This window comes from Myotis myotis, unplaced genomic scaffold, assembly GCF_014108235.1.
Source record: "Myotis myotis isolate mMyoMyo1 unplaced genomic scaffold, mMyoMyo1.p scaffold_m19_p_3, whole genome shotgun sequence".
NCBI lineage: Eukaryota > Metazoa > Chordata > Mammalia > Chiroptera > Vespertilionidae > Myotis > Myotis myotis.
The window spans coordinates 115,372,588-115,397,363 of record NW_023416335.1 but is presented as its reverse complement, the minus strand read 5'-3'; the positions used below and the strand labels follow the sequence as shown (position 1 = coordinate 115,397,363).

Here is a 24,776-nt window from a genome sequence, read left to right as displayed (position 1 = left end):
GACTGCTGCAATGGAGGACAGACTGCAGAGAAGGACTGATGATATTTAATGACATTAGTTTGTACACTCATCAGATAACACTTGCATACTCAGCCACCACAGTTAACAAGCTTTGAGAAGAAAAAAAAATTCTTGAGGGAGGCAAGGAAGCATACCTCTCCTGTGGCTTCCATGGGAGAGCTAAGGTGATAAGCATCAAAGAGCTTTGATAAAGGTAGTTATACTTTGGAATCGTTTCATTTATGTCTTCTCTCTCCCCAAGAGCCTTAGATACTGCCATCCCTACCACCTTTGTCCCATGCTACATTTGTTCCCTTTGCTCTTACTAGTCTACAATAAAGGGTAACATATCTCCCACTTGAAGTTGAAGAAAGGACATTTTTGTTTTACAGCAGCAACAATATGAAACAGTGATAAGATTATCCTTGGAATCTGGTCCCCACAGAATTCCAGTGGGGCAAAAGTTGTAGGGTTATTGTTTTGGGGACCATGAGGAGGAATTCAAATGATTTGACTCTAAGGTTTGCTGTTTTGTCAATGCCAAATAATACATTTATTTCATGACCTGTTGTTTTGATAAGTTGATGTCATAAATTATAAGTAGCATTGCTTTGGAAAAAATGTAGACTATATGTATTTTATTTCAGCAGCTGTTTTTGAAGTCCTGCTGTGTCCCAGGTACTAGGATTGCAAAGGTGAATCTTATTTGGTTTCTGCCTTTGTAGTTTACAATCAGGTTGGACCAAAGAACTGTGAATACATGTGTCATTTCTTTCTAACTCTTTCACCTTATTTAAAATTGTAACCCTTCCCCCAACACCATCTGGCAGTATCTACAGCCCCGGGAACAGTGCCTGACCCATAGTAGACGCTCAAAAAAATACTTATCAGTAAATGAATAGTTTGTTGTTGTTTTTTCCCACTGAATATCCTAAGCTAAATTTGAATTTGAGTGGCTGAAATAACTATTCTATAAATTTTGGAGTTAAAAAACACAAATTTGTGGTTGTATGTCTTTAGCTCCATAGTCTGTCACATATAAATGACAACAGACGGACTGTCAGGGAGGAGACAGACTAGGAGTTCTTTAGGTAGTCATGACAAAGATAGAGTGGCAAAGACAGAGTGCCAAAGAAGTAGCCTGCACAGTGGGGACCTAGTGGACCTTACAAATGGATCCATCTGTTAGGTGGTCCATAAGTCCAGAAAAATCAGTGAGCCAAGAAGAGTTGGGCATGTTGTGTATACACATCTAAGAAGGCAGGACTTGGATCTGGAAAGCCCAAATTTGGCTGTAAGTGAGAATATCTCACATTAGTGGGAAATTTCCCCTCTCAATGCGGCCACAGTTGGTTTTGTGAGCACCTGCTCTACATTATACCTACTGCTTGGTTTCAGATTTGGGTCAATAACATTTCAAAAAATAAAATCTAATAGGGTTAACTGATATATGCTTGCTTAGGTTTTATTTTGCCTTTGAAAATGTACTTTCCCTTGCTTTGGTAGAAAATTGTCAGAAATTCTAGTCTTTGTATGGCCTGATAGAAGGTAAAGGCTTCCAGTGCGTGTTTTCCACAGCCATTAATTCTGACACTGTCTGCCTAGAGATAGCACAGACCTCACAGGTTATATAGGCTTAGTCCTACAAGGCTGCACACCACCCCCACCCCTATTCCTAACCCTTCAGAGGCCAATTTCATGTCCAGGTTGTTACCTGGGCTTCTGACAAGTGGGCTATAAATTGGAGGTTCCCATGACCCCTTCTTCAGGTTCAATTACTTTGCTAGAGCAGCTCACAGAACTCAGAGAAATATTTAGTTATATTGACTAGTTTATAATAAAGAATACAGATGAAGAAATGCATAGGGCAAGGTATGGGGCAGGGTGTGGAGTATTTATGCCCTCTCTCCCTTAATCTCCCCATGTTCACCCACCCGGATGTTTTCTGAACCCCCATCCTTTGGAGTTTTTAAGGAGGCTTCATTACATAGGTGAAATTAAGTCACTGGCCATTGGTGAATGAACTCAATCCCCATCCCCTCTCCCCTCCCTGAAAGTCAAGGATGGGACTGAATGTTCCAACCCTCCAATCACCTTGTTGGTTTCCTGGCAACCAATCCCTAGTTAGGTTACCAAGGGGCTTTCCTAAAATCTATTAACATAACAAAAGACCATTATCACGACAATTAATTGATCCAGTTATCTTGGATCCTCCTGAGCTTTCAAATTACAGCTCTTACTTTCTCACTGGCATGTTTGGTAAATTATATGGGATCTCAGAATGAATTTTAATTGAAACTCAGATTTCAAGTTAAGGATCACACATTATTGAGATTCCCCACCTAAGTTATTTCAGACCTTGTTTTGCTTGCCTTCTCTGTCCTGCATATTTAAACTTAAATCGTGGTGCTTGGAATACTTCACACTTTTTATTCAAAAGTGATTAATATAAATTTGGGGATATAAGCGTCAATTATCATCTCTTTCCCTGGAGTTGAAGAATATAGAGGATAATCATCATGCTCTTTGTCAAAGTGAAAGTTGGATTATGTTCTGCATCAGACCTTGTGATCTAAGCTTTGGACGTGGTTCTAGAGGGTGTTTTTTTTTTCCTGTTTTTTGTTTATTTGTTTACATGACAAAGATTACAATTTGCCCTTAAATGGATGGGAAAAATTGGGGATTCTAGAGCCTTATGATTAGAAACTATTCTTCTGAAAAATGCCTGTCTTTAGAAGTGTCAGCCTACAGGTATGTCACTGTCTGCTGCCCAGACTTGTAGCAAGCAAGCTACTAGTAAAGTTTCCTTTCTATTTTCTTGTTCTAATAAGTTGCTCCCCATCTAAGAGCATTGTGCTAAACAAGCTAGGACATGAGGAAGCCAACTGGGCCTATTCTTAGCCAAAAGCAGACAGCTTAACAGACATGTAGCTGTGACTATGAAGAAGACCGATTCACCTAGCCAAGTGGGAAAAACCAGTTTAATCCTGTTTCAAGGTAGATAGTGTTTTTCATGTTTATAGAAATGGAAACTGAGGTTTGCAGAAGTAACCAGCTTAAGCTTATACAGCTTATAAGTAAATACAAACCCAGGAATGCCTGATTCCTTAGGCTCAGCTTTTAACGTCCACGATGTTGCCTTTGTTACTTCAGGTACATATGAAGATACTAAAGCTTTGCCAAATGTTCAGTTTGAGAAACTAAACAGTTGATCAGTAATCCTTGTATACGTCTAAATCCAGGTTGAAACATGCTGGAAATGGGGCTGCTTTTTGTACATCTTAACCATGAAAAGAGTCAATGAGTTAGAGAATATTTGGTTAAGAACCCAGATATGGGTTCACTAATACTTAGTTCATAAAAATTATCATTTTTTATAATGGTAATCTCCATTGGCATTATTTTTAAATACATTCATTTTCACTGTTTAATCTATATTGTACCAAAGCTGCACTTGATCATCCTCAAAATGTAGAAAATGTCTTAGATAGACTAGAATATGGAGTCAGAAGTTAGAATCAGGTGTACCGCTTATTGGTTGACCTTACTGGTGGACAAATCAGCCTCCCTAAGCATTAATTGCCTAACAAATAAAAGGTGGACAGTGACTTCAAGGGTTCTTCTGAGGGTCAGTGATATCATTATATTATGCTGTTAACCACTTTATGTTGGCTTCTTGCATGTTATAGTAAAAAGAGTCTTGTATATACTTGGACCTGTATGAAGTAATGTAGAAGTTTAGTATATGGCCTAGTTTCTATCAAGCAAATGCTGAGGGAGAATTGTGAATTAGGGATTTGCTATTTCAAATCAGTTGTGAAAGTATGGTCCTGAACATTTATATTAACACAATGCCCTTGTTATAAGTATAAGACCTTGGGAGCAGGCCCAATTATGCTGTTTGGGTAATCAGCATGAACTGTTTCTCAGAATTTCCCCTGAAGTCACAATTGGGTACCTGTTCCATTTTTAACACAGTCAAAATTCTTCATTAGCATTGCTCCAGCCAATCCAACTGCAGCAGCAAGCATGGGTTGTATGTCAGTGGTAAATGAGATGTTTCTAAAGTATGCAGCAACTTAAAGCATAGCAGTAATACAGGTACAGAAGATTGTGTTTAAGTTTTTTGATATGTTGTAAAATGAATCTTGAAATATTTGCTCCAGGACATGTTTTCATATTTCCCTTCTCGGCTATATCATCGCATGTAAGTAATTTTTAAGTCTGAATGGTAGCTCAGTTGGTTAGAGCATCTTCCTGATACGTCAAAGTAGCGGATTTGATCCCTGGTCAGGGCACACACAAGAAGCAACCAATGAATGGGCAAATCAGTGGAACAAGAAGTCGATGTTTCTCTCTCTCAAAAAGAAAAACAAAAGTCTAAATAGTAAAATTTACTTTAGAGTTTGCTGGTTCTTTTAAATATGTTTTTTATTTATTTCAGAGAGAGGGATAGAAATATAAATGATGAGAGAGAATCTTTGATCAGCTGCTTCCTGCATGCCCCTATTGGGAATCCCTGACTGGGAATCAAACTGTGACCTTCTAGTTCATGGATTGATGCTCAACCGCTGAGGTACATCAACAGGGCAGAGTTTGCTGTTTTTTTACTGTATTACATCTGGTTTCTGATGCCCAAATCCCCAGTTGCATTACTCTGTGGTTTCTTTTCTTTTCTTGGCAGTTAATAGATTGTTTGTATGGTGTGATACACACTTATTGGTTGGATTAATCAATAATGGAATTTTCCATGCTTTGGGATTTTCTCCTGTAGTGGTTAGTCCCATGTGCTCGTTTCTTCCCTACTCTGCAGACTTTCTAGTGATCCCTCCTGTGCTGCTGCATTTAGCATCTATAAGAATATGTTCGCACTACACCAGAACTCTGACTTCTTCCCGTTAACAAGAAAGAATCGCTGGGGTCTTTATAAAAGAATGAAAAACCTTATTTGCATAATTGTGTAGTTTTGGCTGACTTACTGTTCAGTGAGCGTTGAACTTTTATAAACATTTTTCCCAAAGCAACACTACTCCCAAAGTTAGTTTTGCTTTTATATTTAACTGCTTAATTCCATTAACTACTACATTATAGAAATACAGTTGTGGTGTGTTTTTATTTTCAAAACACTTGTATGTCTATTAAGTAAGATTTTTTAAATTGTAAAATAGGGTTGACATTGCCTTGTGCTACTTAAATTACTTGTTATCAAAGTAGCACCTGAAAAACCACTTGAAACTTGACACTGGAATGTTTATAAAGAGTCAAGAATTTAGTGATTGGGTTCAATAAGTTGTTTTTTATAGTAGATTGTTATACTTAATTACTGATGTAGAAAATTCCATGTGTGGATATACTATTTATCCAGAAACTTTCTCTGCCTAAGTACTCTTTGATATCTAAAATGTGAAAGACAAAAAACACCTGCTTGTCCAGAGAGGCCCAGTGCTAGAAGTCCACAGGGCAGGAGGGCTGCACCCTGCCCCAAGTGGGCTGCATCCTCTTTTCACTGGCTCTCTCTCCATCATCTCTTGCCTCCTGAAGCCAGACCGAAGTATCAATATTTTTTCTTCATGGCATAAAAATTGCTTAATTCAGTTGATGACAGATAAATTATTTATCTTGAAGTAGCACCTTCAAGAGATTACTTTCCATGTGTGTTAAGTGAAAATATACACTGTGGCCAGATTATTATGACCACCTGACGTTTGTAGGCAAATTAGCTATAATTTCTCCTGAAGTTGCTAGAGGGCCAGACCATTATAAATAAGGAAGCAGGTTGTTTACCACGTCAGTAGAAGTGATTTTTTCCTTTGAATGTGGGATATACACACACACACACACTGAGTGGCCAGATTATTATGACCACCCCATCAGTACTTTGTTGGGTCACCTTTTGCCTTCAGTACTGCGGCGATTCTTCTTGGCATTGACTCCACGAGATGTTGAAAGGTGATGTGAGGAATCTGACACCATGCCTGATGAATAGCACGAATTAAAAGGCCCAAATCATGCCAGGAAAACATGCCCCAAACCGTAACACTGCCCCCACCAGCTTGAAGGGTTGTACTCATGCAGGTGGGGTGCATGCTTTCATGCTGTTTCTGCCAAATTCTCACTCTGCCACTGGAAATGTGATTCATCAGACCACATGACTTTTTTCCAAAGCTCGACTGTCCAATCCTTGTGTTCCCATGCAAATTGGAGACGTTTTATCTTGGTAACTGCAGACAGCAAAGGTGTTTGAACAGGCCTTCGGCTTCCATATCCCATACAATGCAGTGTACAGCTAATTTGCCTACAAACATCAGGTGGTCATAATAATCTGGCCACACAGTGTGTGTGTGTGTGTGTGTGTGTGTATATAATATAAATCACGTTGTTTACCCATATCTTCAGAAAAAATCACTTCTACTGTCGTGGTAAACAACCTGCTTCCCTATTTATAATGGTCTGGCCCTCTAGCAACTTCAGCACAGAATTATAGCTAATTTGCCTACAAACGTCAGGTGGTCATAATAATCTGGCCACTCATTGTATGTTGTTATTGATTTTAGAAAGAGGAAGGGAGGGGGAATGAGAGAAATGTCTTTGTGAGAAACATCAATTGGTTGCCTCTAGTATGCACCGAACCTGGGAACAAACCCACAACCCAGGCATGTGCCCCAACCAGGATTTGAACCATTGATTTTGCCGTGCATGGGACGATGCTCAGCCAACTGAGCCACACCAGCCAGGAAGTCCTACACATTCTGGAACTTTCTATCTTCATGTTTTCCGTTTCTTGGTTCTTGGTTCTAAGTATCTACACTAATAAAAGAGAAACATGGTAATTGGCGTATGACTGCTATCCTTCCCATTGGCTAATCAGGGTGATATGCAAATTAACTGGCAGCCAAGATGGCGGCCGGCAGCCAGGCAGCTGATGCAAACAGGGAGGCTTGCTTGCTTCAGTGACGGAGGACTCCAACGTTCCCCTGCCTGACTTGCCAGCCTCTCAGCTGCAACTCTAAGCAACTATGTTGCGAATATAAAAGCTAAAAAAAACCCAGAAACCTGCTTTACTCAGCAGGGCTTCAGCCAGCCAGACTGCAACATTGTATCAAATACAGACGGTAAACAAAGGCCAGAAACCTGTTTTCAGCAGCCGAGGCCTCAGAGCTAAAGCTGGCCCAGAATAAAAAAAAAAAAAAGAAGAAGAAGAAAAGGAGCGGTTGGGGGTTGGGAGCTTCAGTCCCAGCCTGAAAACAGCCCTCAACCCCTCAGCCAGACTGGCCAGGCACCCCAGTGGGGACCTCCACCCTAAAGGGTGTGTGACCAGCTGCAAACAGCCATCATCCCCTCACCCAGGCTGGCCAGGCACCCCAGTGGGGACCCCCACCCTGATCCAGGACACCCTTCAGGGCAAACCAGCCAGCCCCACCCATGCACCAGGCCTCTACCCTATATAGTAAAAGGGTAATATGCCTCCCAGCACCGGGATCAGCGGAGCCGTGAGTCCTCCCGGCACCGGGATCAGCGTGATGGGGCAGCGCCCAAACCCCCTGATCGCCCTGCAGCTCTGTGTGTGACAGGGGGCGGCCCCCCCCCCAACCCCCCACGGGCCCTGCTCTGTGTGTGACGGGGTAGAGCCATAACCTCCCCATTGGCCCTGCCCTGAGTATGAGAGTGGCGGCGCCCCAACCCCCTGATCAGCCCTGCTCTGTGGGTGATAGAGGGTGGTGCCCCAACCGCCCCCCCCCCCCCCCCGCCGGGCCCTGCTCTGTGTGTGATGGGGTAGAGTCATAACCTCCCCATCTGCCCTGCCCTGAGTGTGACAGTGGCGGCGCCCCAACCCCCTGATCAGCCCTGCTCTGTGGGTGATAGAGGGCGGCGCCCCAACCCCCTGATCCGCCCTGCCCTGAGTGTGACGGGGCGGTGCCCCAACTCCCCTATCGGCCCTACTCTGTGAGTGACAGGGGGGAGCTCCTCAACCCCCTGATCAGCCCTGCTCTGTGCATGACGGGGGAGCTCCCCAACCCCCTGATGGGCCCTGCTCTGTGCGTGACAGGGGGTGGCGCTGCAACCTCCCCATCGACCCTGCCTTGAGTGTGACAGGGGGCGGTGCCCCAACCCCCCAATCGGCCCTACCCTGAGCATGACTGAGGGTGGCATCGCAACCTCCCAATCCGCCCTGCTCTGTGCATGACAGGGGAAGGCGTCCCAACTCCCCAGTCAGCCATGCTCTGAGCCCCACCAGGGACTGCACCTAGGGATTGGGCCTGCCCTCTGCCACCCGGGAGCAGGCCTAAGCCAGCAGGTCGTTATCTCCCGAGTGGTCCCAGACTGCGAGAGGTCACAGGCCGGTCTGAGGGACCCCCCTTTCCCCCGAGTGCACAAATTTTTGTGCACCGGGCCTCTAGTATTTTATAATCATTTGATGAATTAGATACAGATCTACAAGGTATGGACAGCTTATCTTTTAGCAGATTACTGCAGCCTTGACACAACTGAAGGAAATAGCTTCAGCGGACTGCCAGATTTTCTGCTGAATAGGCCATTCTTGGGGCTGAGATCCAAGAACTCTGAAGCATTGTTTTGGACAGTCTGCAAGAACTGCAGATCATTTATATGAAAGAAAGCCCTTTTAGGATTAAGAGAGTTATTTACATACCATGGTTTGATGAGGTGGTTTTTCTGGTATGTGGTGTGTTTATCAAAGGACAAACTTCAACCCCCACTAAAGAAAGCCATAGAAGCAAACTTTAGAGCAGCAGTTCTCAACCTGTGGGTCGCGAACAATGAAAATACATCCTGCATATCAGATATTTACATTACAATTCATAACAGTAGCAAAATTACATTTATGAAGTAGCAACGAAAATAATTTTATGGTTGAGGGTCACCACAACATGAGGAACTGTATTAAAGGGTTGCGGCATTAGGAAGGTTGAGAACCACTGCTCTAGAGGCTTTATAGTCTGATAATTCTTTAGTACAGTTATTGTGTGTGTTTTTCCTTTTTGCATGGTTGTTTGGTGAGAGTTGGAATTTTATTTTACATTTATGTCATATTTTCCTGCCCTTTTACTAAGTTCGAGCAGCTGCCACATTAGCTTTTCTCTTCTGTGATATTGGCTCCCTTCCATACCCATCTTCCTCTATTTTATTCTCCCCCCCCCCCTTTTTTTTGTGCATTTTTCTTTTCATTAATTTTGTTCTTCAGAGTATCTGTTCTTTTAAGGACATCATAAAATGCTTCCATTGAGTAAAATAACTCAATTAATTATTTTTACTTTATGTTCTTTGGGTTTATTTTTATTTCAGTAGGGCATGTATATATATACTATATTTAAACTTACTAATTGACCTATCAAACAAATATATTGTTGCTGATATTGGTGTAATTTATATGCTTTTCTATTCGAGGTTAATATTTCTAAGTTAATTCTCTACCATCCCCATTTCACCTCCACAAAGTTTTTTTAGTAAGAGATGCTTTTCTCCATTACTTTTATAAATTTACCATGGCACATTTAATGTCTTATAATATGAACCAAAATGAATCACTGTACTTGTGGGAAGCTCCTTAATCAGGATTTAAGAATAAATATTTGTAAAAATACTAATTTGAATATGAAGTCATTTCATTACGTCTTTCCACATGAGGTGTCTTATGAACTGAGAAATAAGATTTTTCTCTAAGAGCTAAACTAATAAGAATCATCCCACATATTAACTTATTAACTTAAGAAATGATCTCTGTAAGAATAGCCCACCCTCAGAGGTCACATAGAAAAGGGTGGCATTGGACATTTGAGAATGTCAAAGTCTAGGTGAAGGGACTAGAGTGTTATCTTCACTGTAGCAGTTCTTGTCATAAATACAAATAAATACAGTAAAATACTGCTGTCATCCCTTTACTTGCCTTCTCTCTCACCAGCCTGGACTTCATAAGGGTTGAGGTCATGACTTTTACTAAGGGTTTACTAAGATCCTGGGCCCTATAGTCAACTGCCTGGGTTCACACCACAGCCCTATCACTTAAAGGCTTTGTTGCCTTAGTAAATTTCTGGGACCGTTATTTTCTTCTCATCTTTTTATCTGTGAAAGAATAGTTACATAGAGGAGTTGTGATTAAGTATAAGATCCATGGTGCGTAGGCACTGTTTTCATCATTATTTTTCATCGTATCCCTGGTGCTTACTATATCAATATTCAAAGGAGAATTTCCTTTAACCTGGGCAAGAAAGTCAGCCCCTATATATGCAAACACGGATTTCTCTGTCACTGGGGTCCAGCACTTAGGACAATTCATAACCCAGGAAACAACCTCCTCATGTTTTGACTTGCATCCTTGAATGAAAGGAAGCTTGCATATGTGGAGATTGGTGGACTGTACCACTGTTGACTTTAGAGTACAGGAAGGATTTGAGTTGCAAAAGTGTTTAGAAGAGGAAAGACACATTAACTTATCAAAACCATCTCAGCATGAATGCAATACATTGTACCATAAGAAAATATTATTTCCCAGTAATGCTAAGCTTCTGTTTTCTTGCTTGTCTTAGGATTTCAGGTCATGGTTCTGGAAGTGCTCATGACTTAGTACAGTATTAGAAATAGTTATAGAAACCAAGATGGCCACATAGGTAAACACCGGAAATTGCTGCCTCGCACAACCACTTCAAAAATACAACTAAAAGATAAAACAGACATCATCCAGAACCACAGGAAGGCTGGCTGAGTGGAAATTCTACAACTAGAAGGAAAGAGAAAAGCATACCGAGACTCAGAGGAGGTGCCGTGTGGAAGTAAAGTGCAGAGGTACAGAGGCGCACACGGAAAGGGCTGGCGGCTGAGGACACGGTTGTCTTTTTCAATCGGGAGGGAGTCTCAAGCTCCCGACTGCTCTGAACTCCAGTTCCGGACGAGTCTCTGGGACTCAGACTCATACGGGGAGAGGCTAGACCAGGGGTGGGCAAACTTTTTGACTCGAGGGCCACAATGGGTTCTTAAACTGGACAGGAGGGCCGGAACAAAAGCATGAATGGAGTGTTTGTGTGAACTAATATAAATTCAAAGTAAACATCATTACATAAAAGGGTATGGTCTTTTTTTTTTTAGTTTTATTCATTTCAGACGGGCCGGATCTGGCCCGCAGGCCGTAGTTTGCCCAGGCTGGGCTAGACTGTCTGGCATCAGTCGGACTTCGAGGGCGGCTTTCTCTCAGAGGTCGTGGCAGCGATTACCAGGACACTGAGAAGCGGGGCCTCTTAGGGCAGGACTGAGGAGCAGCCATAGCTGCTTGCTCCATCCTGTTGATCCCCTGGTACCCCGCCCCGCCCAAGCTGTGCATTGGCTTTTGCATATGGAAGGCCTGGCCCTTTGCAGTCTGAAAATTACCTAACCAACTGCAGCTGGCCCAAGGCCCCACAGCAGCTTGCATTCCTTCACAGCTGAGCTCCTGCTGGGTAACCTCAGGCAGAGGCTAAATTAGCACCTCCTTAGCCATCCAAGAGCCAGTGTACCCAATGGTCAGATTGGGACCATCCAGATTACAGCTCCTTAGATCCATAAGGGACAACACTCAGGGGGCAGACTCAGTGAGCACCAAAGCCCCACTGAAGCAAGTCTTGCCCCAGAAGGGTGTCTCCAGCACAGAAGTTCTCCCACTGCAGACACAGCTGATTCTCACAGCCAATTGGCCTGGAGGTCAGTTCCTCCCAGTGATGCCTACAACAATCAAGGCTTAACTACAACAAGACTGTGCACAAAGCCCACAAGGTGGTGCACCAAGAGTGTCTACCTCAAGTAATTGGGGAGACTGAGCCACTGGGCCCTATAGGACACCTAGCACAGAAAGCCACTCTATCAACACAGGGAAGCATAAAAAATGCAGAGACAAAGAAACAGGTCACAAATGACAGAAATGGAAGAAAGCAAACTACTGGATATAGAGTTCAAAACCACACTTTTAAGGTTTTTCAAGAATTTTCTAGAAACCACCGATTAACTTAGTGAGACACTCAAGAAATCTAGTGAGACCGCCGATAAATTTAATGAGATCCTCAATAAGTCTAATGAGACCCTCGAGGTTGTGAAGAAGGACCAACTAGAAATTAAGCATACACTGACTGAAATAAAGAATATTATACAGAACTTCCAACAGCAGTCTCGACGATCACGAGAATCAAGTCAAAGATTAGAAATAGGAAGAAGCAAAAATCACCCAACCGGAAAAGCAAAAAGAAAAAAGAATCCAAAAATATGAAGATAGTGTAAGGAGCCTCTGGGACAACTTCAAGCGTACCAACATCCAAATTATAGGGGTGCCAGAAGAAGAGAGAGAGCAAAACCTATTTGAAGAAATAATGACAGAATACTTCCCCTACCTGGTGAAAGAAATAGACTTACAAGTCCAGGAAGTGCAGAGAACCCCAAACAAAAGGAACCCAAAGAGGACCACACCAAGACACATCATAATTAAAATGCCAAGAGCAAAAGACAAAGAGAGAATCTTAAAAGTAGCAAGAGAAAGACAGTCGGTTACCTACAAGGGAGTACCCATACGACTGTCAGCTGATTTCTCAACAGAAACTTTGCAGGCCAGAAGGGAGTGGCAAGAAATACTCAAAGTGATGAATACCAAGAACCTACAACCAAGATTACTTTATCCAGCAAGCTATCATTCAGAATTGAAGGTCAGATAAAGAGCTTCACAGATAAGGAAAAGCTAAAGGATTTCATCACCACCAAACCAGTAGTAAATGAAATGCTGAAATGTTTTCTTTAAGAAGAGGAAGAAGAAGAAAAAGGTACAGATACAAATTATGAACAACAAATACACATCTATTAACAAGTGAATCTAAAAATCAAGTGAATAAATAATCTGATGAACAGAATAAACTGATTATAATAGAATCAGGGGCATAGAAAGGGAGTGGACTGACTATTCTCAGGGGGGCGGGAAGGGGTGTGGGGGATGTGGGAAGAGACCGGACAAAAATCGTGCACCTATGGATGATGACCGGGGGGGGGGGGGGAGGCGGTGGCAGTAAGAGCAGAGGGTGGGGTGGGAACTGGGTGGAGGGGAGCTATGGGGGGAAAAAAGAGGAACAACTGTAATAATTTGAACAATAAAGATTTAATTAAAAAAAAGAAATAGTTATATTTGGAGACTAACATTTGCAATGTTACTCATATTACTTATACTAGTATATGTGTATGTTTATATAGAACCTAGATGAAATTTTCTACTGATTTATTAATCATATTATTTTGTAGGGAAATTTTAAAACATAAAATTTAGATTATCAATTTTTTACATATTAGGTAATTACATTTTAATAAATATATTCAAATTTTATTCACATTAAATATAGTTACATTTTCTTTTTAATACTTTAGATTATTATAGTGCATAGAACAATTTATGTAAAAATCTTGATTATAACAATAGGTGATTTTGCTGAAATCGAGGTAAGAAAATACATTTTGTGGAATATATAATATGAATTGTGTCTTTTTAAAATCAGTTTTAATTAATAATTTTTTAATTTTTAGTTTATTTTCAGTATTTTTTTTTAATCCTCACCCGAGAATATTTTTCCATTGATTTTTAGAGAGAGTAGAAGAGATAGGGAAAGACAGAGAGAAATATCAATGTTAGAGAAACACATCGATTGGTTGCTTACTGCACGAGCCCTGACCAGGACCTGGGCTGGGGAGGAGCCTGCAATCTAGGTACATGCCCTTAAGCGGGATCGAACCCGGGACTCTTCAGTCCACAAGCCGATGCTCTATCCACTGAGCCATACTGGCTAAGGCTACTTTCAGTATTATTTTGTATTGGTTTCAGGTGTGCAGCATAGTGGTTAGATAATCACATACATTACTATACAAAGTATTCCCCCCGATATTTCCAGTACCCACCTGACACCATACATAGTTATTGCAGTATTATTAACTACTAGAGGCCCAGTGCACGAAATTTGTGCATAGGTATGGTCCCTAGGCCTGGCTGGCAATTGAAGCACAAGCATCTGGCGTGGAAGGGCAAGTCCCAGCTGACCTCTGGGTCTTGGGCAGCACCTGGGCCCCCAGGCCCTTGTGCGCCCCCCTCTGCCTGAGTCATCAGGCCCTTGCCTGGCTCCCTCAGTGCCTGGGAGCTGGGCAGTGGCCCTACCCCCCGCCACCACCTGGGCGATCAGGCTCCTGCCTAGTTCCTCAGCACCTGGGAGCCAGGCGGTGGCCTTGCCACCACTGCTGGTCACCGTCTGCGAGGTGATCGGCAGGGTGATCCGGCCCCCACCTGGCTCCCTCAGCACCTGGGAGCTGGGTGGTGGCCCTGCCCCCTGCCATTGTCGCTGGTCACCGTTTGCAGGGCAGTTGGGCCCCACTTGCACCCGCCTTGGCCTGGCACCGCCCACTCACCTGCTGCACCATCCTGCCACGGTCCCACTCTCGTCAGGGCCCATCGAAGCCAGTAGCGCCTCCACTGCTGCCCACTGCCAGCAGTGCATTGCCGACACCTGCCATGTTCCGCACTGCCCCTTGGTGGTCAGCACACGTCATAGCAAGCAGTCGAACTCCCACTCAAGGGGACAATTTGCATATTAGGCTTTTATTATATAGGATTCCCTATGCTGTGCTTCACATCCCTGAAACTATTCTTTAACTACCAATCTGTACTTTTTAATCCCTTCACATCTTCACCCAGTCCCCCAACCCTCCTGCCCTCTGGCAGTAACCAGTCAGGTCTGAATTATGTGTGTCTTTATCCAAATATTACCAACTCATTAACAGAATAACTGATGTGTGCAATTAGTTAATTCTGACATCTTTGATACTATGTTGACTTTTAATCATTTTTAAAAATAATAGCTTTACACTTGTTTTTATTTTTGTTGTATATATGTCATGGTAGGAGTTAGGAAGGAGTATAATTTTTTAGTTTGTTTCATAACTTTTTAATACTTAGAACTATGGTGTGTGGGACTTTATTTGCCTCTTGGTGGGCCTAAAAGAAAGGACCAGTTGCATCCATTGATGTGGAGCATGCAGGGAGATCAGTAAAGGCTATAGAGCAGGAAACATCTGATCCCTGTCCAGTGATGAGGATGTGGCTGAGTGGAGAACTATTCAGACAGAGAGTGTAGCCTAAGCAAAGTTTTTCCATTCATTCATGGCAACTGTGGGGCTGCAGTCAAGCTGGGTGTCCTAGCCAAATTGGGCTTCTGGACAAACTAATGCCCTAGAATGTGGTAATCCCACAGGGCATACAATGTCTGGCTGAGGCCTTGCAGAGAGGCCAGTAGCCCCCCGCCCCGTCTCGCACCTTCCCCCCCCCCACACACACACACACACATCTCCAGTATCTGTATTAGCATCCTTGGACTCCCAACACTAAAGCACTTTCATTTCAAAGCACAATTAGCAACTTCATTAAGGGATGGAGTTTAGCCCTAACCGGTTTGGCTCAGTGAATAGAGCGTCAGCCTATGGACTCAAGGGTCCCAGGTTCAATTCCAGTCAAGGGCATGTACCTTGGTTGCGGGCACATCCCCAGTAGGAGGTGTGCACGAGGCAGCTGATCGATGTTTCTCTCTCATCGATGTTTCTCACTCTCTATCCCTCTTCCTTCCTGTCTGTAAAAAATCAATAAAATATTTTTAAAAAGAGAGAGATGGAATTTAGAGAATGCTAACAAAATGTGAATGAAGTGGGCTTTTAACCATTTGCATAATGAAGCATAAAACTGGTATTTCAAATCTAAACAAAGGCCATTCACCTCTAACTGGTAGGGTACTAAGGGAAAAGTACAGTATTTCTAGATATGAAATGTTGCTGAGATTTTCAAGGAGCCCAAGAGGATTAAAGACCTCAATCGTGACAGGAAAAATTCTGTTTCAGTGTCTTTAGTCAGTGTCTGCAGTGTCCCAGTGACATAATATGTGATGCGTCTGAGGCTGTGTGGGATTGTTGTGCTCCTGTTCAGATGTGGCCACTGCTTTAGATCTCACAAGGACCCTATAGCCAGCCACAAATTCCGTCATCTCATTTCTTTGCCCAGTGACATGTCCTTACTTTTTCTCTCCTGTCTTCACCTTCCTTGTCTCGCCTCTGCCATCTTTCCCATCACCTCATCTTCTGGCTACAGATACAGTGTTTTTATTTTTAAATCCTTGCATTTTTGACATGTTCCACTCACACCCAGAACTTGTTCATTCCTCAAATCTTTATTTAGTATCTACTGTATGATAGGCATAGGAAAACTAAGATGAAGTAGACAAGTTCCCTGACCACTAGGAGTTAAGTCAAGTGAAAAATACCTATCAGATTTCTTGTGCTTCTGATACAATTCAGAACACTTGGATCTAATTGAATACCTTATTTTATCCTCATAACAATCCTGTGAGGTTATTATCATCATAGTAAAAAGCAAGCAACCGCTTTGATTTCTCCAGCCTTGATTAAAATGTGTTTTTCTCTGGTCCATGTTGGTTTGAAATAAGTCTTATTAATCCTCCATTCAAATTCATGCTCCTTCATCTTCCTTCAGTGATTTATTGGCATAAGTTGTTTTTAAAAAATTAAGCAACTTTTATCACAACTTCCCCCCCCCCCTTTGTTGTATAATAAATAAATATTGGGACTTCCTCCATCCTCGGTAATCCGATATTTGTTTCTAAAGCACATATCCGAGTCTTTATTTAACATTTACAGTCACCAATAAAACTCTTCATGGAAGGGCCTCACTCACAGTATAAAACGTCATACTTTACAGAGCAAGTGCTTGGTAGAAGTTGGCTAAATTTAACAATATACAGAACTAACTTGCACCTCCATCTTTTACCCATGAATAATTTTTTCATTTCCCAAATGACCTCAATGTCCCTAGTGAATTTACCTGTCTTCAAAAACCTTTTCTACAATTTAAATTTTTATACCTTTCTTTACACGTCATAGGTGACCCCAGACAGTTTGATATTTTCTGAAATTAAATAAGGATGGCCTGAATTTCTTCATCTATGTCTATACCTGAATTGCTAAGTAATACATTGCCCAGTCTTTGTCCTATGGGTTCTGCCAATCTGAATGATCATGACCACTAATACTGGTCAGGAGCCAGTACGCAGCTGTTTGCATATATCAGCAGGGATTCAAACCATCTGTCCATATCTTTTCATCAGAATGTTTTGTGGTCTAACAGCAAATCCTTACTGAAGATCAAGTAAACTGTTCAATTTCTCTCTCTAAGCCTGAGTACTCCATTGTGGGAGGAAATTTAGATTGCTGTAGTAAAGTTTCTCTTAAATTTTGCCCAGTGCTTTGATGGATAGTACATGTGGACGATAGTGTAAGCTGGTTACCTTCAGCACTGGTGATATGCTGGAACTGTCAGATGCCTCCCAGTCATAAGAACCCAGTGGTGCTGCACTCAATTTTCCAGTTTTCTAAGTCTGTGCTGTTCACTGAGTCATGCTTGTTTGAACATACCACGTTCTTCAGAGTAGTCTTAGATGACTTAGTGCCTTATTTCTTTATCCATCATGTAACAGATACCAGACTTCACAGTTAATCAAAAGTGGTTTTATTTATTTTTTTATTAAAAAAATGTTTATTGATTCCAGAGAGGAAGGGAGCAGAGGAGAGAGATAGAAACATCAATGATGAGAGAGAATCATTGATTGGCTGCCTCCTGCATGCCCCACACCAGGGATCGAGCCCACAACCTGGACATATGCCCTGACCAGGAATCAAACCATGACCTCCAGGTTCATAGGTCGATGCTCAAGCACTGAGTTTCGAAAACCAGGCCAAAAGTGGCTTTTTAAAGACATAAGGGAGTCACAAAATGTGGAAAGATCTAATGCTCATTCGGTCTTTATTTCCTTACTCTCTATCTTGGTCTGTACAGGCTGCTAGAATAGATACCACAGACTGGGTGGTTTAAACAAAACATTTATTTCTGTCAATTTTCTGGTTCATGGACAGCCATCTTCTCACCATGTACTCACATAGCAGGAAGCCAGGGAGCTCTGGGGGCGTCTTTCATACGGACACAATCCAAGTCATGAGGGCTCCACCCTCATGATCTAATATCCTCCCGAAGTTGCTAGTACTATCACATTGGGGTTAGGATTTCTTTTTCTTTTCTTTTTTTGGCTTATAAACAGAAATTTATTTCTTAGAGTTCTGGAGGCTGGTGAATCCAAGATCAAGATGCCAGCATATTCATTGTCTGGTGATCGCCTACTTCCTGCTTCACAGATGGAGTCTTCTAGTTGTATTCTCACATGAAGGGCCTAGGGAGCCCAATGGATTCTAATCCCATTATATAAGTGCACTAATCCATTCATGGGGGCTCTACCCTCATGATCTACTCACCTCCCAGAGGCTCCACTTCCTAACACCATCACATTGGGGGTTAGATTCCAACATATGGATTTGAGAGAAACATTAAGACCATAGCAAAAGGCTATTGCTAGGTTCCACTGGTATTTTACATAAAGAAAATTAAAAATTGTGAGTGTTTAACAAGCAACTGAAAGCCAAGTTTTTTTCTTATCAGATGTATCATTGGCAAATATGTTCTCCCATGTAGTGGGTTCCCTTTTCATTCTGATGCTGTTTGCTTTTGCTGTGCAGAAGCTTTTAATTTTGATGTAGTGCCATTTGTTTATTTTTTCCTTTGTTTCTCTTGCACTAGGCATTTGTATGAGTGAAAATTTTACGATGTGAGATGTCTGATATTTTCTGTCTATGTTTTTTTCAAGCATTTTTATGGTTTCAGGACTTACATTTAAATCTCTTATCCATTTTGAGTTTATTCCTGTGTATGACGTGAGTTGGTAGTCTAGCTTCATTTTTTTACATGTAGCTGTCCAATTATCCGAACACCATTTATTGAAGAAACTCTTAATTCCATTGTATGCTCTTGCCTCCTTTGTCAAATATTAATTGAGTGTAATGGCTTGGGTCGATTTTTGGGGTCTCTGTTCTGTTCCAATGATCTATATGTCTGTTCTTGTGCTAATATCAGGCTGTTTTGATTACAGTGGCTTTGTAGTATTAGCTTAATATCTGGTCTTGTGATCCCTCTAACTTAGTTCTTCTTTCTCAGTATTGCTTTGGCTATTTGGGGTCATTTTTTGATTCCATATACATTTTTGGAGTGTTTGTTCTAGATCTGTGAAGTTTGCCATCTACACTAATAAAAGAGAAACATGCAAATTAACCATCACTCCACCACTCTGCTACACCCACAAGCCAATCAGAGCGACTATGCAAATTAACCCAACAACAATGGCGGTTAATTTGCATATGCAGGCGCAGAGCGAATACTGAAGATGGCAGCAGCCACGGAACTGGAGCGAGCAGGAGGCTTGGGTTGCTCCCGGCGACTGAGGAAGCCAAGCTTCCCGCTGGCCCTGGACTCCGCTCAAGGAGGGGCTGGGGGCCTGGACTCTGCCCAAGGAGTGGCTGGGGGCCTGGGTCGCCAGGGGCAACCCAGGCTTCCAGCCTGCCCTGGGCTCCACTTAAGGAGGGGCTGTGGGCCTGTGTTCCACTCAAGAAGGGGCTGGGGGTCTGAGTCACTGGGGGTGACCCAGGCTTCCAGCCCACCCTGGGCTGTACTCGAGGAGCTGGAAAAAAAAAAAAAAGGAGGGGCTGAGAGCAGCCGGAGCAGAGAAGCCAAGCCTCACTGCTGCAGCCGGACCAAAGGCCTGGGTCCTGGGTGCTGGAGGAAAACCGGTGCCAGCAGCCAGGGAAAGGAAGGCCTATTGCGCGAATCTTTGTGCAGCGCGCCACTAGTTGGTATTATAATAGGGATTGCATTGAATCTATATATTGCTTTGGGTAGTATGGACATTTTAATAATGTTAATTCTACCAATCCATGAACATGGTATATTCTTCCACTTGTTTATATCCCTTTCTATCTCTTTTTTCAGTGTTCTATAGTTTTCCGAGTATAGGTCTTTTGCTTCCTTGGTTAAGTTTATTCCTAAGTATCTTAAGTTTCTCCTTCAGAGAGTTCTTTATTGGTGTCTGAGAATGCCATCAGTGGTGTGTTACAGTCCCCTACTATGATGGTATTGCTGTTGATCTTTTCCTTTAAGTCCTCCAGAAGTTTGTTTATGTATTTGGGTGCTCCTATATTGGGTGCGTATATGTTTACCAGGGTTATATCCCCCTGTTGTATTGATCCTATTAGTATTTTGCAATGCCCGTCATTTTCTCTTGTTATGGCCTTCATTTTTAGTCTATTTTCTCAGATACTAGTATTGCTACTCCAGCTTTTTTTAAATTTCCATTTGCATGGAAAAATAAATTTTCATCCCTTCACTTTCATTCTGTGTAAGTCTTTTGTTCTGAGGTGGGTCTCTTGTAGACAGCATGTATATATGGGTCATGTTTTCTTATCCATTCAGCTTCCCTATATCTTCTGATTAGAGCATTTAATCCATTTACATTTAAGGTTATTATTGATAGGTACTTATTTATTGCCATTTTAATTCTTTATGCCTATGTTTCTCTCTCTATATATTTCTTCTCATTGCAGCTGTCCCTTTAGCATTTCTTGCAATCCTAGTTTGGTAGTAATAAACTCCTTTAGCCGTTTTTTGTCAGTGAAGCTCCTACTGTCACCTTCTGTTTTGAATGATTGCCTTACTGGATAGAGTAGTCTTGGATTCAGTTCCTTGGTATTCATTATTTTGTAGACATTATGCCACTCCTTTCTAGCCTGAAGTGTTTCTATTGAGAACTCAACTGATAGTCTAATGCAGTGGTTCTCAACCTTCTGGCCCTTTAAATACAGTTCCTCATGTTGTGACCCAACGATAAAATTATTTTTGTTGCTTCTTCATAACTGTAATGTTGCTACTGTTATGAATCGTAATGTAAATATCTGATATGCAGGATGGTCTTAGGCGACCCCTGTGAAAGGGTCGTTCGACCGCCAAAGGGGTCACAACCCACAGGTTGAGAACTGCTGGTCTAATGGGAGTTCCCCTGTAGGTAACTTTCTGTCTCTTTCTTGCAGCCTTTAAGGTTCTTTCTTTGTCTTTCTTTGTCATTTTAATTATGATGTGTCTTGGTGTAGGTCTTTTTTGGTTCATCTTGATTGGGACTCTGTGCTTCCTGGATTTGTATGACTTTTTTCTTCACGAAGTCAGGAAAATTTTCTGTCATTATTTCTTCACACAGGTTTTCTGGTCCTTGCTCAGCTTCTTTTCCTTCTGGTACCCTTATTATGTGGATATTGTTTCATTTCATGTTGTCCCAAAGTTCCCTTAAACTCTCTTGCTTTTTAATTTGTTTTCCAATTGCTGCTTTGATTGTGTGTGTTTTTCTACCTTGTTTTCTAACTCGTTGGTTTGGCCCTCAGCCTCCTCTAGTCTACTGTTGAATTCTTCTAGGGTGGTCTTTATTACAGCTACTAGAGGCCTGGTGCACAAATTTTTGTGCACTCGGGAGGGTCCCTCAGCCCAGCCTGTGCCCTCTCACAGTCTGGGACCCCTTGGGGAATGACCACCTGCTGGCTTAGGCCCGCTCCCCGGGGGATTGGGCCTAAGCTGGCAGTCAGACACCCCTCTGGCAGCCTGGGAGCCCTCGGGGGATGTCCACTTGCCAGTGGGGAGCAGGCCTAGCTGCAGTCGGACATCCTTACTGCTGCTGAGGAGGCGGGAGAGGCTCCCACCACTGCCACTGTACTGGCAGCCGTCAACGTGGCTTGTGGCTGAGCAGAGCTCCCCCTGTGGGAGCACACTGACCACCAGGGGGCAGCTCCTGCATTGAGCATCTGCCCCCTGGTGGTCAGTGTGTGTCATAGTGACCAATGATTCCCAGTTGCTCTGCTGTTAGGGTCAATTTGCATATTACCCTTTTATTATATAGGATAGAGGCCTGGTGCGTGGATGGGGCTGGCTGGTTTGCCCTGAAGGGTGTCCTGGATCAGGGTGGGGGTCCCCACTGGGGTGCCTGGCCAGCCTGGGTGAGGGGATGATAGCTCTTAGCAGCTGGTCACACACCCTTCAGGGTGGGGGTCCCCACTGGGGTGCCTGGCCAGCCTGGGTGAGGGGATGAGGGCTGTTTTCAGGCCGACTGAAGCTCCCAACTGCTCCTTTTTTTCTTTTCTTTTCTTTTTTATTCTGGGCCAGCTTTAACTCTGGCTCCAGCTCTGAGGCTTCTGCTGCTGAACGAAGGTATCTGGTTTGTTTCGGTTCTATAATCGAAACACTGTATAACTCCAGCTCTGAGATCCCTGGCTTGCTGAAAGCAGGTTTCTGGGGTTTTGTTTAGCGTCTATATTTGTTACAATGTTTCTTAAACTGCAGGCTCAGAGGCCGGCAAAGCAGGCAGGGAACGTTGGTTTCCTCCGTCACTGAAGCAAGCAAGCCTCATGTTAGTTTCAAGCTGCCTGGCCGCCGGTCGCCATCTTGGCTGGCAGTTAATTTGCATATCTCGCTGATTAGCCAATGGGAAGGGTAATGATCGTATGCCAATTACCATGTTTCTCTTTTATTAGATAGGATGTCATTCTTCATTTCCCTCTTGATTCTTATTCATGGTTTTTTTTTATTCAACTCCTTATAATTGTCATTTAATTGCTTGTAATTCTTATTCAGATGTTTGAGCATCCTTATAACCATTACTTTGAATCCTTTATCCAACAAATTACTTGCCATCATTTCATTTAGTTCCTTTTCTGGTGACTCCTCCTTTTCTTTCACTGAGGGTTGTTTCTTTGTCTTCCCGTGTTAGCAGTCCATTAGCCTGGGGAGCTGTGTGAGGCGGGTGCGTTCACAGTGGCAGGTCTTGTGTGTTCAGAGGTAACTGGTTTCACCAAATCATAGCGGTGTATCTAATCTTCTGGTGGCACCATGTTAGGCATGTCCTGTCTCTGTGGCAGGTCCGTGCATCCAGGGGGTGGGGTGGGGACATCAGTGTATGTCTACCAGGCAGTATTAGGCAGCAGCGCCATTTTCCCAGGGGCATTGGGTAAGACACAGTGGGTCACAATGTCAGGCTCGTGTATCTGGTAGCATTGGGTCATGGTGGCAGGGCTGAGCAGACTACATCAAGGCAGCGGGGCCAGTTATCCAGGGGCACTGGGCCAGACATTCTGGTTTGGGGCAGCAGGTCGCAGTGTCCAGGTGAGGTTAGGATTTCAATATATAAATTTTGTGGGTGATACAAACATTCAGTTCATAACACTTTCCTTCATTTCTCAAGAAAGTGTAAGTAGATCCATTTAAGTCCCTGTCTCTATCTTTTGAACAATTACTTGATATTTAGCTTTTCTGATTTTATTTCTTTAAAAGTCTCTCTTTTGTTCATTATTACATTTGCCTTTCAATTTCTGTTGTGTCAGTTCAATTGCTTTAAATTTCCTGCTATCCTTTCTATATCCCGATATAGTTAACTCTCAGTTGATTTGTGAGAATGAAAAGAAACACAGACCCAGATAACTCAAAAGTAATTTGTTAGACTTTGGATTTTTAAGATGATTTTGCACTGGATTTGCATTCCCGTTTGGGATTTATTTAAGCTGCTATTATGATTAGTTTACATTCCTTAAGCATGGACCAGCTGGCTGATGGAACAAATAGGCAGGCCTGAGGAAGCTGAGCTAGGATGGATCATTGAAAATTGATTGTAGTTTGTTCCTGTGCCCAGAATACTGTCTGCTTAATGATCTAGCTTTCTTGAATTTCTTGTTTTTATTGAAGTTTATATTCTAATAAAATAAATTTGTTTTACAAAAAAAAGTTTAAGATGCTTAAAGGATAAAGTATAGAAATTACTGTACCTAAAATTAAATTTGATGTTTTAATTGTCCATATTCTTTATGTACTTAGTTCTTATATATTCTCCTATTTGCTTTTCCTGTATTTTCATTTTAGATTATACTGTTTCATCATCTCATTAAAAACCACTTTTTTGCATGATGTTATTGTTTCATAATCTTTGCTAATTTAAGTATTTAGCCTCTGAAAATGTGCAATAGAAAATGGACTTGCTCTCTCCTTACCCAGGAATTCATTAGCAAATGTTCCAGGCTACAGTAGTAAGGAAAACTAGCTGACTTTCTATTTTTCCTCCTTAATTTTGAAGGTGATGTTATTTCAAGAAAAGACTACATAATTGCTAGGAATTGTTTTCCTTCTTGGAAATTAAGCCTTACAGAAAGCTTGTACGGGAGAATTTGGGGTGGGAGGTAGCGAATGCTCAACATTCTTAGGACAAAGCAGTGAGCAGTCCTTCATTCCTTCTGCTCTCTAGGATCACCATGTCACCCAGTTCTCCTCGAATGAGTGTGGAAGCAATGGTAACTCTATTAAAACTTTTGTTGTTTTTTTTCATGTATTTTATTTTTGCCTCTTTTAATGATAAAGAGAAAATGTCTTCTCTGGGACTTGCTGTGCAAATGTTTGTGGAAGAGATAGGAAGTATAATAGACGAGGAACTTTGTAGCCATAAACACATGGATCCTTTTGTTTCTCCTCTTCTCTGATCATTAGCAATATTACCTTGGGCAAGTTAGTCAAATCAATTATAAATCCGTAACTTGGGTGAACCCCAACCATATGTATGGGGTACTGCTTCCCACATTTGTTGTGGGCTTTACCCGTGAAAAGACGGGGATGTCTGAATGCCATCCCCATCCAGTTGAGCCCCACCTTTTATCATCTTTCAACACAGATGACTTTGTTTCACCTCAGGCATTTTTTCTGATGCATATACCTTCTTTTCCCTTTGATTGTAGTTGTAAATCAGAAAGTTTCCTTTATC

At 42.3% G+C, this 24,776-nt stretch overlaps 1 protein-coding gene across 2 annotated transcripts in view; it reads left to right on the top strand.

The window, feature by feature from the left end:
- LOC118651738 (protein POLR1D) overlaps positions 1–24,776 on the top strand; it is a 59,436-nt gene that overhangs the window by 10,981 nt on the left and 23,679 nt on the right. The window contains exon 2 of one of the 2 annotated variants that reach the window (XM_036301221.1): positions 24,267–24,312. The exons of the other annotated variant lie outside the window; for it this stretch is intronic. The gene's annotated coding sequence lies outside the window, so the exon portion shown is untranslated. The remainder of the gene's footprint in view (positions 1–24,266; positions 24,313–24,776) is intronic. 2 annotated transcript variants of the gene reach the window in all.